Source organism: Sceloporus occidentalis, unplaced genomic scaffold (assembly GCF_023333645.1).
Source record: "Sceloporus occidentalis isolate IW3139 unplaced genomic scaffold, rSceOcc1.0.p SCAF_1, whole genome shotgun sequence".
NCBI lineage: Eukaryota > Metazoa > Chordata > Lepidosauria > Squamata > Phrynosomatidae > Sceloporus > Sceloporus occidentalis.
Genome location: NW_028316981.1, coordinates 259,601,152 through 259,617,618, shown reverse-complemented (window position 1 = coordinate 259,617,618; position 16,467 = coordinate 259,601,152). Strand labels below are relative to the sequence as shown.

At 39.0% G+C, this 16,467-nt stretch overlaps 1 pseudogene; it reads right to left on the bottom strand.

Moving 5' to 3' along the window:
* The window catches only part of LOC149323801 (uncharacterized), a 147,329-nt pseudogene extending 134,922 nt beyond the window's left edge, over nucleotides 1–12,407 (bottom strand).
* Between the last annotated feature and the right edge of the window lie 4,060 nt (nucleotides 12,408–16,467).

Here is a 16,467-nt window from a genome sequence, read left to right as displayed (position 1 = left end):
CTCAAGTCCCATTAAATACAATGGCATAGTAAAATGGTATCACTTATTAGAATAGCAAAATGAAGATTTGCTTTTTGGAACTGATAAAGGTAAAAAGGTAAAGTTTACCCCTTTGACAAGATTGTCTAGTTGTGTCCAACTGTAGGGAGTTACTAAGCCAATGGAGCCAGCGTTGTCAAAAATGACTCTGTGGTCATGTGGCCAGCATGACTGCATGAAACGTTGTTACCTTCCCACCAAAGTGGTACCTATTTATCTACATGCACTTTTGCATTCTTTCAAACGGTTAGGTTGGCAGTATCTGGGACTAATGATGGGAGCTCACTCATACATGCAGTGTATGGGTTTTCAACTGCCAAAGTGCCAACCTTGCAATCATCAGATTAAGCATCTTAACTGCTAAACCACTGTGTTCCTGGAATTGATACATTTATTTAAATATTTTCAAACCATGGATGCTAAAATCCATGGATAAAAAAATCCATGGATATGGAGGGCTGACTGTAATATAAAAGAAAATAGTCTTACATTAAAAAAAATCTGTTTTTCCTTGTGTGTGTGCGTGCGTACGTGCATGTGTGTGCATGTGTATGGGGGAGATCAGACTTTTTCAAACTTAAGCAATCGCTTCCATCTGTCTGATCTATCCTGATACTGACTGTCAACTGTCATTGATTTGTAATGTCTGATAAGTCTGTTCTATCCTGATCTTAATGGATTCATGAAATGAATGCTTTTTTAAACTGTAAGACTCTTTTCTACTTATATTTACTGGCATGTGTGACATAGTGTTGTGAGGCAGGGACTAATCATTTCACAATAACTTGTTTTTCTCCAGAGATTTTTGTTGTTGTTGTTGTTGCAATTTTCTCTCTAAGAAAGAAACAAAACTGAAATGGCTGCTCCATTTCCTTTTCCTTTTCCCATCAATACTGGTAGTAGACTGATGCCCCCCCCCCACACATACACAGCACAGCCCCACTCTGATTACCTCAAATCACTATAATAATGCACTAGAACAAATCACTAGAACATATCAGAACAGTACCAGCAAAGGTGGGTCATTAATATATTCCTTGTGTTATTAAAAAGAAACACATTTCATGTTATCTCCCATGGAGAAGAACAGAACAACAAGAGTGTCATGCAGTATGCACTTTTTGGAGATGAAAGCTACAAACTGCTGTATTTGCATCTTAGTTGTCTCATGTGATAAGCCTCCCAGTCTGCCTGGTACTTTGAGAAATGTATTCATAAGCTGCACTGGAAAAAAAGAGGGGGGGGGCAGAATTGCATGCTATGGATATTTTCAGATGTACAGTCAACATACCATATTTCCATCTCTATCCTCCATAATATCTAGTTAGCCTATGTGATAAATGGGAGTCCTTCCATTTATCAGAGACTTCTTGACATATAACAAAAGGTTAAAATGTGTGAAAAAGTATTGTTATATTTTAATGAGGAAGCATCACAGAGGTCATGAGATAGCAACTGTCCAATGAGATAAGCAATTGGGGAGAAGTGTGAACCTTCAAGATGGTTCTGAGCAGAGGTTTTAAAAACACCTTGAAGTTTTTGTCTGTGGTTCTCTCCAACCAGATGATGAAGGGCTTCTGACCAAACACTTTGGATCTTAGAAGGCTGGTGAAAACTGGAAAATGGACTCCTGGTTCCCAGCTTTTCCATGAACACCAAGAACTACAAATCCATCTGATCTGTGAGTAAGATTCAGAGAGTGCACCAGCCAGTTGCATTTGGGTATTTTGTTTATTTTCTTGATTTGGCTGAAATTATTTTATTCTGTCCCTTATACTTTCTGTCTAAAGTATTTGGGAGCTGTAGTCCAAAGAAGTCCTTTTCCAGATTCTAAGAGATGTGAAAACACTTGGCCATGGTATGACACAATTGTAAGGAATGTTTTTCTGCCTTACCTTGTTTTATTGCCTGTCCACTACAAAACAGCACTCATAATTTCTCTGAGCCATGACTCCAAGTCTAATCTGGACCATTAATGACATTTGATTAGTTCTAGTTTGGTATAGCTAGTTGACTATCCCCCCCCCCCCCGGCAATCATTTACTCTCTCTTACATTTTCTGTCATAGGATTTACATGAGCTGAAGACTATACAACCAGTGAGCCATACAATCCATACATCTGTTCCAAAATAACAAATACTAAGACCAAATTGATTCATTGTTGGTGTTGCTTGGCAGCTTGCATCAGATACATCAAAATTTGCTCATTCACTGGACTATTCCTTACCATCCCCTTTTCAAGCTACAACTCCCTTTCCATTTAAAACAGAAAGTGTTGTCACTGATATAATGATAAATTGCAGCAACATCATTATCTCTTAATTGAGCCATCAAAGAGGTCAAGTCATGTTTGCATAGATGGTTAGAAACACATGGCATTTTCATGGCTGACATTTCCATGTGAACTTACTTCATGAGATTCATACTTCACAAACCTAGACACAAACTATATTTAGACCTGACAGACGCTGCTGTTCTGAAATTTGCAACAAAGTTTACAAACAACCCTCTCAAAATAAAACAAAAGCAAAAAACAAAACAAAATAAAGGGTATATGCTGAAAAAAGGCATACTACATCCAGAATGCTGCATATATTTTGAAAAATTCACAGCTCCATCTCTGCATAATGACAGGCATTATTTGCATAAATTGGTCTCAGTCCTCTTGAGGCTTTTTCCTAGTGGAACTGGAGTTTATGCTAACATATCCACTTCTTTCCGACACCGCAGTATCTTCTAAAACAACACTGTTTTCATTAGTACAGTGACTCCTGGATGGCATCTAGGCACAGCTCTACACCCCTGATCCAAATGCCACCAAATGGTCATGGTGGTGCACTGGGAATGCCCTTCATGCTGCCCCCAAATTGGCCACCTTATTTTACCTTCTGGGGCTTTCCGTAGTATGTACCTGAAAGACCTTTATACTCTGCTAGCTTAAGCAATACCTCAAAGGGGCTTAACACACAGCCCAAAAGGCCTGTGGTCCCCTGTCCTGGTGTTGTTCTGTATGAACAATGCAGGCTGATAGCCCCAGGCCAGGATCAGCCAATCTGGAGGCATCTTGTCTAGTCTGGCTCTGAGAATGTTGTTTCTCCCATGTTCCATATTGCTGACTGAAGTGAAGGTCCTCTCCCCTATTGCTCTTTCAGTCTTACACACTTTTTCTATGGTTTTAATGACTTCCTTGCCCTTGTAGCTGAGAAAAAAAAAACTGTATGCCAAAATGGTTGTTCTGAGATAAAGGACAGCTAGCCCAGCACTCTCTTATCTAAGTACAAATGCACATCTAAGCTGACTGACCATAGGCATAGACTATCATTTTAGGTGGAATCCCTCTGTAGACCAACAGTTCACCTTTGGTTGTACTACGGAAAAGCCTCTGGTCATTTCACAATGACTGTGATACAGTTACAGTTAACATGTACCATTCACAAAGAATAAGAAAGAAGTCCAAATTTTCGATAAATGTACATTAATACTGGGAGGTCATGTTATGCAGTGTATATTTTGGCACAAGGCGAACCTAATAAATTGTGAGAATTCCAAGAAAGGAAGTATAACTATGGAACAAGAGTACAAGAAAAATATATTTCAGAATACAATAACTCAATAGTTTCATAATGATGGACTTGCACAATCATGATGTAGCTTTGCATTTCACCTTTTAAATGTTTAGAGTCAAAACAGCTTGGGGGTGAACGGATTGCAAAATTTCCATCTCAGAATGTTTATACTCAGATGTTACTAATATGGTTGTGCCAAATGTTTTCCTCTAAATGAGGTGAAAAGTGAAAGAGTCCCTGAAAAAAGCTTTAGCTGGATCTTCTTTCTGCTGCTGTTTGCTGCAGTTATTTTTCCTTTTTGTTACTGTTCCCATGCACCTTTTTCCAGCTTCTCTTTAATGCCAGCTAATCATGATATCTTACCTAGCCAATCAAATTTGGCTATGTAATGATGCCAGAAACCAATTAAGAGTGAGAATCATGCTTTATACATTTGCAACCTTTGTTGGAAGAGAGAAGTCTTACAGTGGTGTCAAACTGAATCATTTCTACCATGTAGATGCACCCCAGGTCTCAGAAATGATTCAGTTTGACACCACTTTAAGTTACATAGTTTCATTCTATGGAATCCTGACATTTGTAGTTTTTAAAAGGTCTTTAGATTTCTTTGCCAAAGAGTGCTGTGTCTCACAAACTACAAATCCCAGGATTCTGTAAGATGGAGCCATGGAATTATTTCAAACTGCACTATTTCTACAGTGAAGATGTGCATCTGAAGGAAACTCAAGTGAAGAGCATAATGTCTTTAATCTAGGCGAGTTTGGGGCAAAGACAAGCCCTTCCTCCAGTCCATCTGCTTTGGTCCAGGACTCAGAGGGAGAGAAGAATGCTGGACCTGATTCCCTCCCTCCCTTACCATTCCCTTCTCCTTTTGTGCCGTGTCTTTTTAGATTGTAAGCCTGAGGGCAGGGAACTGTCTATTATCCCCTCTGTTGTAAGCCACCCGGATTCCCAGTGATTGGGCGGCATATAAATAAATCCTATCATCATCATCATCATCATCATCATCATCTAGATCTCCATTCCAGGGGGAAATAAGGTCAGCTGCTATCTTATATCATGCTTTTCATCTCCCAGATACTGTAGCACTAAAAAACAAAAGCCATCTTAATTAATCAGACTACCATGAGGAGTGTGTGTGAATATTTTAGCTGGGGTGCTTTGTGCCTTCAGCATGGCTATGAAATCAAATTTGCCTTCTTTTTTCATACCAGTGTGCAATATGTTGTTTACAGAATAAACAAACCCTTGCATAATGTCTGGCAATGTGGCTGCCACAAATGAAAATTTTCCATCTGTGCAAAACCAAAAACAGGGACAAATATTTAGAAAGGCAGCTGATAACATTTAATGGCTGATTCATTCACTGTAGTACTTTTTGTTTTTCCTTTTTAAAAATTGTTTCACTAGAGTTATTCTCAAGCTGGCAGTGACATTTATGGAAGTAGGGAGCTTTATTAGCATTATGTTCCATTATGTTCTCTGATTAGTAACAACATGGCGGGGGAATAGACCTTCAAAGATTATGGACTGTTTGACCATGTAAAGATGTACAGATGTTCTTCCATAGAAAGAAACAGGAATTACAAGTATACATGATGTTTAAATAATACAAATTGGAGAGAGAAAATGGAAGGGCCAGAAAAGTCCCACCCTCCCTCCCTCCCTCTCTCTCTCTATGTGTATGTATGTGTAATGTTATAATGTTTTCATACAGTTCTGGATTCCTGCTTATACTAATGCAATAAAAAATCACTTCACTGAAATGACACAAAGTGGATAATGCTCCAGGACTTTCATCACATTAGTACCCTTCTTGTGCTATTACAATTTCAACAGAGGGCAGGAGACTCACTGGTCCTATACTAAAGTCACTAATATAATACAGTATTCTCTTATATGATATGATATGTGTCACAGTTTAATGCTGAAAAGCGGGTTATTAAAGAGCAAGATATTTAGCTGGAACAAATCAATAGAGAGGAAGCAGCCACTGAGACTCTGGGTTGATGCAGTTTTCCAGAGACTGTGTTTTGTTCTTTATACCCACAAATTTCCTCCTCCATCCCACACACAATAAAATATGAAATAAGCCAATTAGACCACACTTAAGTTGAGCCATGTGAATTCAAGCATGTTCTGAATTAAAGTTTTCATGCAACAGAACACAATGGATACTGGTTTAGTTTCTTGCATGTTTCCTCTTTTCTTCTTCTCAAGGCAAATTGTGATACAGTGGATTTAAAAAATCAGTGGATTTAAAAGGTTAACTTATTAAAAACATGAACACCACTGATGCCCAGCTGTCACAATGAGCATCTCAGAACAGATGATGGCTGGCTAGCTTGTGCCCACTGCACGTACAGGGCCAGAAACACCTAGACAGACTTTGAGGAGAACAATTGGCCACAAACCTTATGGATTAGGTTTTACAGCTTGCAAGTTTGTTGGCATGGCCAGCCATTCATGGGACAACTTAGCCCAGCTGTTGAGGAGAATGTGGCTTTGTAAAGCACATACTAGTCATATAGGTACCAATAGTTGGGTATGGAGCAGACATGCTAGTTCCGAAAATGGTTGGAAGCTACTCTGCTTTTGAGACCTTTATTTGATCCCCAGAAATAGACCAAAGCTTCCCTTCTCAAGTCTGCTTCTTTAAGCCCCTGGTACTGGTAGCCATGCTACAGATAAAATGAGCTGACTGCCTTTGGAGAAAACATATGGTCTTCTCAGTATTGGAAATCTAGGCTTCTATGAACATTGTATAGGAGCAAATTCTACCAGTGCAGCATGCCTCCTATCTCTCTTGCACCATGTTATTGGGGGGGGGGGGGGGGGGAGAAAGCTTCACCTGTAAATGTTTCCTGTAGATGTGACAGGCCTACTGTCAAAAGAGAGGCAGACTTATTGTTTCTTTTTTACCTCAACTCATTGAAGTTTCATTATTTAAGAACAAATTGCCACATATTCCCCTAAAGTGTTGTGGAGGCTGTTTATGTTAAATCGTTTACCTTTCCAGCTAAGAAGATAATGTTCTGCGTGAGAGCTGGGGGTGTGTGTGAGAGAGAAACTACATAATTTTGTCAATCCTATAACAACACTGCTAATACCTAGCTTAAAAAAACATTCGGAAAGATCTCTTTGACATTTTCTTTTCATTAAAAGGGGATAAAATCTCATCACTGGCTCTAATCTACAAATAATTCATATAAAATGTTTCTAAGGCTGCATTTAGTCTAAGAATGTTTAATGAATGTGTTATCCATGCTTGGCAACAGTTAGCAATTTTGCAAGCAAAGGGCACCAACCATTGTCCAGCCCAGCAACTGAGAGATGGTGGATTTGACTGCTGAAACCAAAATTGTGGGGAAAGCCAGTAGATGTTTTAATCTATTAAACACCTCATACAGTAATGTGCCCATAACAACAGAAAACATCAGTGGATTTAAAAGGTTAACTTATTAATATCCATGTGCTTTATCCTCAAATATCTGTGCTTTCTTTTGTTGACTCTTAAGATGATAAAATTACTTCCTCAAAGACAAATGCTGTTACGTTAAAATGAAAGATGCTATTATGTTAAAATGAAAGAAGCAGAATGTAAGAATCTTCTAAGGAAGTATGGTTGCTATAAGCATTTGTCTTGGCAACTAATCTTTAATGTCCAATTTAAGGCAGACTGCTTTATGATTTGTAAAGCCCAATACAAGAAAAGTGGGAAAGAGTTCTGAAATAATACAACTCAAGAATATTACATATTACCAAAAGGCCATTCATTGTGATGGGGGGTGGGGGAGGATGTCAAGAAAGAGCATGGTGTGTACAGAAAGATAAAGAGAAAAATTTTGATTGTATTTTATGTAGCTGTTGTGGATGAAAAATATTACTTCATTAACATTACTGAGCATCTGGCCATGTATCTGAAAAGTAGAAGGTATATTTTGCACTTATACCAACAATAGTTTAAGGGTGAAAAAAAATTATTTCCACAAGTCACCTACATTCTCCTCCCCAAGAAAACCCACTGTGGGCTGAAGGGAATTTCAGGAAAAGACTGGAATGTGGAATAGGAGTCCACCAACATGTGTACATGGGACAAATGAAGTGGTTTCCCCCCATCCGCATGGTGACATGTCTTCACAATTTAAAGTCAAATCCCCAATTTAAGTGGAGGCTGTCTTCTTCACAATGTAAGGTCAGTTCCACAAGAAACCCTTCCTTAAATCAGTTTAAAATAACTCACCATCTGTTCTAGATTTTCCAGGAAAATTCAGAGCATTCCATAGCAATGCTGGGCATCTGCTACACAAATATCCCAGTGTGTCACCCACCTCCACCCCTGCTATTGTAAATTGCATCCTCTGAAGTCACAATGAGGCAATCAGCCACATGATAAATTCTGGGCACTTTGTTTCTGACCTCAGAGACGGTGTGCAATAGCAACAACAAGTATATTTCTACACTGCTTATCAGTGCACTTAGGTGCTCCCTAAGCAGTTTACAATGTGTAAGCTAATTGCCCCCAACAAGCTGGGGACTCATTTTAGCGACCTATGGAAGGATGTCTGAGTGGACTCTGAAGCCCTGCCTGGGATCAAACTCACAATCTTGTGGCTGTGAATGGCCACAGTATCAGCATTTAACCACTGCACCACCAGGGTTCTATCACGTCCTTAAATCAGTTGAAAATAACTCACCATCTGCTCCAGATGGGTGACACAATGGAATGTGTGTGTAAACACCCACCTAACATTGCTTCAGAGTGCAGCAGTAATGCAGGAAATCCAGGGCAGGTCCAGGTCCAGAATACTCCAGGAGCAGTCCAAAGTATTCTATCTGATGTAAAAGAGCCCTACAATAAGATGGAGCAATAGGGAAACCAGACAGAGGTAGCCTGGGCTATTGAGAGCTCATTCCTGCCAACATAATAATAATAATAATAATAATAATAATAATAATAATAATAATATTTTCCTGGCTCTCCCAAATGGATTGAGATGGGATTACAACCCAATAAAATACAGTATACAAAACACAACAATAAAATACAGTAACAGTTTACAAACAGTTCCTTTAAAACAGGTTCTGTCAAAAAGCGAGGGAGGAATAGAGATATTCAAATCTTAATCAAGAATGTAAAAATATTTCTTATACTAGGTCAGGTGGGTAAGCTTGCCGGAAGAGATCTATCTTAACTGCCCTCTTAAAAGCATCCAAGGAGGTGATAAGACAGATCTCTTCCGGGAGACTGTTCCACAATTTCGGAGCCGCTACAGTGAAAGTTCTTTGGGAAGTTGAGACTAGTCATTTGTAGTTCTAGCAAGTTCTTCCCAGATGTTCTGAGTGTGCAGAGCGGATTATGTAGGGGGAGGCATTCCCGCAAGTAACTTGGGCCCAAGCCATGTAGGGCTTTAAAGGTAATAACCAACACCTTGTATTGCATCCGGAAGCTAATCGGCTATCTCCATCCATTTGTGAAAATGAAACCCCTACCCTGAACTCCAGGTAAAACTGTCTGGAAAAGTTTTAAGTATATGCCTGCAAGTCCACTGTGAATGAGTGTTGCTGCACTGTATTAGATACAAACCAGGGTCTTCAATGTGCAGTGTTTTATTGTCCTACAGTAACAATATGATGGCTTTAGGATATTATTCAATCTGCAGTGCAAAGGAAATCAATCTGAATTGTACCTCTTGGCCTAACATGTGGATCAGCAGTGAGCATTCAGGTTTTGTACTACTCTGTATTTTCTGATACTGTGTTTGGATCAAAATGCACCAAGGGTCCGTAGAAATGTATTTTAGTTAGGAACTATGTCTGACATGTGTTTAGATTTTTTTTTTTTCTGGAGAGAAAAAAACTCAAAGTATGCATTTTAAGTATGAATTTTCAAAACAAAATTAACAAAATGTAGACTGATAAAGAAACAGGACAGGACAGATTTATGAATTAGCATAAATAAAGGTGACATCTAACAAGGGAAGGAAAACACAGTCTTGTGTCCTGACAATACAGGCAGGTTGATTTGGCATGAAGGCTATTGGTCGACTATAAAAGATGTGAATTTTAAACTTAGATTGTTCTGGAAAGTTTTAAATTATATTTTCCTGCTTAACCTGGAAATCATTTTAAAATGTACATCCAGGATATACATAGCTGTGTAGGATATTTTTGGTAATTTTTATTTGTGGGATTTATATATCACTTTTCTCCCAAAATGGGATTCAAGGTGGTTGCCTTGATATTTTGCTGACTAATAATAATAGGTTTTATTAAGCAAAAGGCAAGTGCTGTCTTCCCCTGCCTCCATTCCATGTACCAAAGCCTAGCAGACAAACACTTGACTCTTGTGTCAGCACTCACAATGGACAGTGATTACCCATAGTACTTGGTATCAGCAGGCTACTTTAGTGGGTACAGAATGAGACCGCCCTATGTCACATCCAGTTCTGTACCTCAACACCTTGTCACCACTGTATAGCATCTTATTTTTTAATTTATTATTTTTTGCATGAGGTAGCCACCTCACATGATAAAGGAGGGTGGATGTTCAGCTATTGTTACAGTACAGTATGTGAAAGAAGTGCTGGGCCAAACGTCTTGGAAACAAAGATGCTTTTATGAATTCCACATATAATGCTTTTTATCCTAGATGTTCTAATGGATACACATTGTATTTCTCTCACACTCCCCCCCCCCCTCGCCACTCTGTGCGCAAACAAGCCTCCTTCTAGAAATGATTGTATAAGGGTGAGAAATGACAGTCCTCAAACTTATACCTGGCCAGACTCAGAATCATACAGCCAGAGCAAGCCTTCCTGGCTCCATCATTTTGGATCACTCCCAGACCAATCTAGGACCTTCCACACTATGCAATTAGAGCACTATGATTCCACTTCTTTAAACTCAGTTGTAAATTCCAGGATTCCATAAGACGTTCCCATAATTATGCCTTGCTTTTCTCATTCTCTCTGTGGTCCAAAACACATTGCAAGAATAATCCAGTTTGAAATCACTTTAACTGCCCTGGCTCAGTGCTAGGGAATCCAGGGAATTGTCATTTATTTTGGCAGCAGAGCTCTCTGACAGAGAAGGCTAAATGTTCCACAAACTGCAGTTCCCAGAATTTCCTAGCATTGAGCCAGGGCAGTTAAAGCAGTCTCAAACTGGATTGTTTCTACAAGTGATATGGACCTATATCACCCTTGTTTATGCTACATGTAGCTTCTACCACAAATGCTAGAGTTGCTACAGGTCACATGCTGATTTGGTTGTGAATTCTAAGACCCAAAAATATAATGTTTCAAAGTTTTTTTTAAATTTCACTGTATCCCTCTGTTGCATGATCTTTAGTCTTGAAAATCTGACAAGGCTCTTTCTAGGATTTTCTTCCTTAAAATGGCTTTCTTCTTTCTTCTTTTTTCTGTAATGTTTGCAACTCTGTTCCTTGGTTGCCAAATCTTTCAAAATGATGTCTTCTGTTTCTTCAAATTTTTCTTCAACCCCCAACCACATATTGTTCACCCAGATAATAATATTTGCTGAGTACACATGACTGCATTTGCAACACATATTCTTAGCCTTGGTTTTGTCTTTCTTTGTTACCGCTTCCACTGTTGAAATATTGACTGTAAACACTCAAGGCAAAAAAGGCCTGGCCATCTTTTGTTGCTAAGCTATCTTCAGTCACTCTGTGCACTGTTGTTTATAACCACTAGCAGCTAGCAAGGAGGCAGAAGACAATTATCCAGTTCTCACTCAGGAAATAAACTGGAAAAGAAGATATTAGATCTCTGCCTTTCAAAATCTGTGATTGTATCAATGATTTCATTGGCCTGTTACAGACTGCCAAAATAAAGCTGCTTTGGGTCTCTTTGGAGGTATGCTATTTAAATGATGCATGCATCCTAAGAATTCGGAAGCTGCACCAAAGCTGTATTCCAGTGCTTAGGAATGGAGTGTGGCTTTGGTGCAAACTCCGGACTCTTAGGACCCATGCATCATTTAAATAGCATACCTCCAAAGAGACCCGAAGCAGCCTTATTTTGGCAGTCTGTAACAGGCCATTGTCACCCAAATGTGAAGAAACCTTGTTTTCATAGTTTTTGAGTCCAGAGGTTCATCCTTCTTCACTATTTGGACATCCTCTTTCGGGTCATTTATGACATGGTAAACCTTTCATCCTGCATTAGGAATTCCTCAAACTGCCAACTGACAAGCACTGAGGTGGAGGTGGCCATTTTGTGTTCCAGTGGCCATTTTGGAAGTAGGTGGCTCAGCTGTTAAGACTGAGTTTGGCGATCTCAAGATCACAGATCAGCAGTTCAAGACCCAAGCGCTGTGTGACGGATTGAGCTCCTGTCACTAGTCCCAGCCTTTGCCAACCTAGCAGTTCAAAATCATGTAAAAATGCAAGTAGATAAATAGGTACCACTTTGGTGGGAAAGTAACACCATTCTGTGCACTTCAGAGTTTAGTAATGCTGGCCACATGACCATGGAACCATCTTGGACAATGCTGGCTCCCTCAGCTTTGAAATGGAGATGAGCACAGTCAGATATGAATTGAAAACCTTCTTGAAGGGGAAATCTTTACCTTTTACCTTTAGAAATGTCTAGGATAAGCATTTGAAGCATGAAGTTGTGGTCTGCTTCCACAACAGCTTTTGCTAAAAAATTCTTTTTCCCAGTGAGTCCCAAAGGTGTCACTGGATTCATGCTGAAACGGAGTGCCTCAACCTTTACTTTGAATTTTACGGTGAAACATTTGTGTTCTTTTATGTTCTGCAGAGAAGACCCCATCGTACATATTAACACTGTAAAAAGTATCTTCTGTAAGAAAGAAATGTGTCATCCTTTGTATAATGACCTAAGTTGAAGAATTCCATGATCACCCTACACACAAATACAGTCGGCCCTTCTTATACACGGATTTTTTATACACGGATTTAAGCATACACGGTTTGAAAATGTTGCAAAAAAGTATAAATTTACCTTGATGTTCCATTTTTTATAAGGGACACCATTTTGCTATGTCATTATATGTAATGGGACTTGAGCATACACGGATTTTGTTATACACGGGGGATCTTGGAACCAAACACCAGCGTATAACAAGGGTCCACTGTACACAAAACACACCATGAAGTCTTTGAATAGTTTTTCTTCTGTTTTCGTTATGATTGCTGCATTTGTAATTTAGTGTTACATTGTAATTTATTTTAATGCTGACATAACAGTTTTCCTTTTTGTATATATTTTAATTTGTAAGCTTTGAGTTCATCTTCTAAGAGAAGCAGCGTGGGAATGTGTTAATAAATAAACAGGATTCTTTAACTGCACCCAATTGTTTCAAAAGCAAAGTGTTTTCTACACAAGTCTGTCGTTGAAGAAAGCACACAAAGTGTGTGTGTCCATGTAGAGAGGGAGGGAGAAAGAGAAAGAGAGAATATCTGATATTAATTATAGAAAGAGGAAGAAGAAAATAAAACCACCACCTGTGTGTAAACCTTAGAGAAATGACACAAAATTCCTCAAATAGTCTGCAACTTATTAGTTGTAAAATATGGTCACCTGCTGTTTTATTTTTAATGTCATAAGGAAGTAACAGCTTTTTTTAAAAAAGGGAGGGAGTAGTGAGTGATTTAGCTTCTTGGAAGGAGTTAAATATGGTGGGCTGGTGACCCTGTATCTCTTAGGAATCTTCACCAGAATTGTAAGGCATGTTGATCTCAATGGTTACTATGGCTGAATTTAAATGAGGGGAAGCAGATGCTGTAATCTCAGGTATGCTGATGATGTTGTCCTTATCACAGAAGCTGAGGAATCACTTCAGCAGCCAGTAATGAGAGTGGCTGAAGGTAGTTTGGACGGAGACATCATGCGCATTTAAAAGAGACAAAGGAATGGAAAAGGGTTATTAGAAAAAAATAATATTCCAAGAATAATACAAAATAGATATTGATAAAACAAGCAAGTGAGGAAGTTCCCTAATTAGGTTCTATATCTAAGAATAAAGACACTTGGCATTAGCATTTTGACGTCAAGTATATACAAACCAAGCATATGGAGAAAAGAAAGGACTGGACTGATGTAAAGGATCATCATAAAAATGTTCATTTCAACTCATTGTGTCTCTTTTTTAAAAAAATATGGAAAGATAATTATTTTGAAAATCCATGTGCATGCAGGGGGAGCCATCACATATCCTCCTATTCTTCTACTGACCTAATATGGCAGGGACAGTCTTGACTCACTGTAAGGCAGATTCAGTTGACTGGCACAGCATGGGGTAAGAAATACACAATCCAAGGGGGTATGAGGCCAACCAAGATCAAGACCCTAATGTGACCAGTAAGGTGCTATGAATGATCCTTATGGGTCTGCACCTCAAGAGTATTTCAGGGGGACAACCTTTAAAGGGTGCATGAAAATTACTTTTCCCTCCAAAAAACTGGAACTTACTGAATGTTTGGGAAAAAGTGTTCTGACATGGCCCACTGCAGTCTAGGAGTCTGTGCATATTTTATGTTGTTTTTATCATGAAAGTTGAGATTAGCTGAAGTTAAATTGGATGGAGTTATCAAATGCATCTCTACTGTAGTAATGATGAACTTTCAAACCACTTTACGTACAATAGCTACATCCTGTCAAATCCTGGGATTTGTAGTTTTCCAATGTCTTTATCCTTCTCTGCCAAACAGTGTTCGTGCCTCACAAAACTACAAATCCAAGGATTCTGCAGGATGGAGCCATGTCACTTTGAAACTACTTAGAATGTCATGGCTCCATCCTGCAGAATTCTTGGATTTGTAGTTTTGGTGAGGCACCAACACTGTTTGGCAGAGAAGGATAAAGACTTTAGAAAATTACAAATCCCAGGATAATTGCATTATTTCTACAGTGTAGATGCACTCCTCAATCACATAAAAAACACATAAAAACAAAACAAAAAAGGTGTTGGAAAATACAATGTAATATTGCACAATTAACAGCTCCCTATGCATCCCAGGCAGAGCAAGTCTTAGGAAACAGGCCATAAATCTCCTAGTCCTGTTTAAACTTTTTGAACTACAGCTATCACAATCTCCTAGCCATCATGGCCCCTGGGTGCTGGATTCTGGAAGTTATTTTAAAATGAGTTTCCCAAGCTCTATTTAAATCTTCCTTCTGTGCATGTGTTTCTGTAGAGGAAAACATGAAACAAAGATTTATCTAAATACTTTCTAAATTGTGTAAAAAGAAAAAGAAAATGCACAGTGAGTGAGTTGGTTGATAGTTGTGTCCTAGTTTTAAAAGCCATCATTTTATCTTTATATCAAAGGCACCAGTCATAATACAGATTGGCATTTGACAACATAACAAACTGCTACCTGCTAATAAACACAGCTGGAGAATTTGCATCCAGTCAGACTGAACATATAAGACACATGACATGCTGCTAGGAAGCTGGACAAAAAAAATATCTTTAAAATGGAAAATATTATGTATTTCCATAGTATCCATTATTATGAGATATGAAATTTTTAAAAAATCATATCTCATGCTACCGAAAACCAGAGCAAAATGTGGAAACTTGATAAATATAAAAGGGAAAACTGATAGATTAGAATAGACATTAAGTGAAGGAAGTAAACAGAAGGAAAAAAACTCTCAAAGGGATGTATAATTAAAAGCCTCCACCAGCACAAAAAGGCCATTACTTGTTGAATGAAATTTTTACCCCCATCCCCATCCCCTTGTTATGGCTCACAGTGTGGAGCAATAGCTCAAAACCATATACAAAACAGCCAGTGAAAATAGAACAGACATAATAAATGTAATGAATAAGAAAAAAAAGTGGGAAAGCAACAACAATAGCAACATAGATGGGAAGAAGAAGTGGCTAGTTCCACGAATGCAAAGAAGATGTGACATGGGGAATTTTTCAGGCTACTTGTCTTCTTGTGTTCTAGCTTTGATCCCTTCCTCTCTGACAAACAGTGATGGAATGAGCAACTCAGAATTGGACACTTCCTCCTCCCATTACTTTCTTCTTTTTTGTTCCTTTTCTTCCTCTTTCCTTCACTATCTCTCCCTCTGCCACCTTTATGCTGTTAGATCCATAAGGCTTCAGACATATTACCTGCAACTTGCCAGTTTTTAAAACATAACAAGGGCATAATAATGTTCCTTTTGCAAAATAATATAATGAATGGTAATTGCATGACTTTGAAGGGACGAAACATACAATGTGTACTCTTTTTTTCTTCAGATACATAGCTGCATTACTCTGGAATATCAAAATGCAAAGGAAACCTGCAGCACCTTTGAGGCTAACTGTGAGAAAGAAATTGTAGCATGTACTTTCATAGACTTGGGGTCTCGACAGATGGATGACTAAATGTCACTCCTTTTAGCCCCGGATCGTTGCCATGACAACCACATGCCATGGCAATGATCCACTCCCTCTTGGGAGCAAAAAGAAGCTGCTCTAAACAGGTTCCTGGAAAAGGTACCATAGTGGCGCTTGATAGATGGGCAACTAAATGCCACCCTTTTTAGCCCTGGATCATTGCCACAGCAACCACATGCCAGGACAATGATCTGCTCCCTCTCAGGAGCAAAAAGAAGCTGCACTAAGCAGGTTCCTGGAAGGGGTGTCATAGTGGCGCTTACGCGCCATGATGACGCCTCTTTGGTGGAGTGCTGTTTTGGCACTTCACCACCCATGCATCATAATGATGTACCCTATATGGATGGGCACATGCCATAATGGCTCACATGTGGCAGAATTAGGGCTTGGAGCATGTAAATGCTCCACCTTACTTCAGTCCTAGACCGCAGTCAGGCTGGCATAAAGTGCCGGTCTGAACTGCCTCTT